The sequence below is a fragment of the Alligator sinensis genome, unplaced genomic scaffold (genome assembly GCF_000455745.1).
Source record: "Alligator sinensis unplaced genomic scaffold, ASM45574v1 scaffold108_1, whole genome shotgun sequence".
In the NCBI taxonomy this organism is placed as follows: domain Eukaryota; kingdom Metazoa; phylum Chordata; order Crocodylia; family Alligatoridae; genus Alligator; species Alligator sinensis.
The window spans coordinates 914582-915846 of NW_005842110.1; the positions used below are offsets into that span (position 1 = coordinate 914582).

At 39.4% G+C, this 1265-nt stretch overlaps 1 protein-coding gene across 9 annotated transcripts in view; it reads right to left on the bottom strand.

Moving 5' to 3' along the window:
* Positions 1-1265, bottom strand: part of INO80 (INO80 complex subunit) — a 121482-nt gene that overhangs the window by 69070 nt on the left and 51147 nt on the right. The gene's annotated exons all lie outside the window — the stretch shown is intronic.

Below are 1265 nucleotides of genomic sequence, written 5' to 3' on the forward strand. Positions count from 1 at the left end.
CCTCCCCCCTCCCCTTCCACCACAACAGACTTACCAGCTGGATGCAGCTCTCTATGCTGCTGGGCTGTGCTCCTCTGTGGCTGTGTGCATGCACAGGGCATTTATCAGCAACATCAGGCAAAAAAAAGCTGATTTTCAATACAGTAAATTTTCTTTATAGCAGTACTGATTCGATATTGGACCGATGTATTGATGTACCTCTACTTAAGTCTGGCTAGGTTCACATATGGATGAGGTTATATTCCTCACATGTGCTTGTTATTCATTAGTATTAACAGCAGCTAGCTATACATCCTGGAAAGCATATAAAACGGTAATTCACTACCCAAAACAAACTTTTCTTCTGCTCTGTTACATTTAAAATAGTAAGACATTCTCTGTCATTTAAACATTTATACAGCCAAACTGAAATAGCTATACAGCTGCACATTTTACTCTTAGCTCTCCTATACTAACCTCAAAAGGAAATTTGAACAACCAAATGCCTGAAATCAACTTGAAGCTAATAGTCATTTATTAGCTAGTTGTTCATATGGGACTCCATTAATAGCTGTATGGGACACTGACCTTGGGCCAGCTATAATCAGAAAAAGTCTTGAAAATATAGTAAATGAAACCTAAAGATTCCAGCCTGCAGATAATCATATTAGGGGGCCCTACTCTGAGCGAATGTTAGTATCCGAATTGGCTGGTCCATATAAAAGTAACATTATTAGACCACTTTCTCTAGATCAGTAGAGCTCTGTTGAAGTAGCTGGTGCACCAGCCCACTTAGAAAAAGCTACTTGCCCAAGAACATGTCATCTTATCCCCCTTTACTGTGCAAGAATGAAAAGCTTCTGGTCATCCACAAGCTTTTTTTTTTTTTTTTTTTTTTTAACTGAATACACAATTAGAATCAGACAGAAAGAGAGATTACACACTGTCCTTCTGAACAAAGCAGCACTATGGCATGGTCTACTAGACCAGTGCTGCATATGTAGTCCATAACCATGAAATTCACAAAATAATTCTGGTTCTTAAATTACTTTGACAGAAGTTAGCCACCTAAGTCCAAAGAAGTGATCCACAGAAAACCTGTTAAGCAACAGAGAACCCCTAGACACTGACAGTCAAGTTTTTAGGAAAACACTGACTTATGCACCTAAAATCCTGCAACAGAACCTACACAGAATTGCCACCATCCTGGCTGAGCTGAGCAATTCACTACCTATGTCCTGCTTAAGCCTATCTGTGGTTCACAAATTAGGCATCTCTGCACTCTT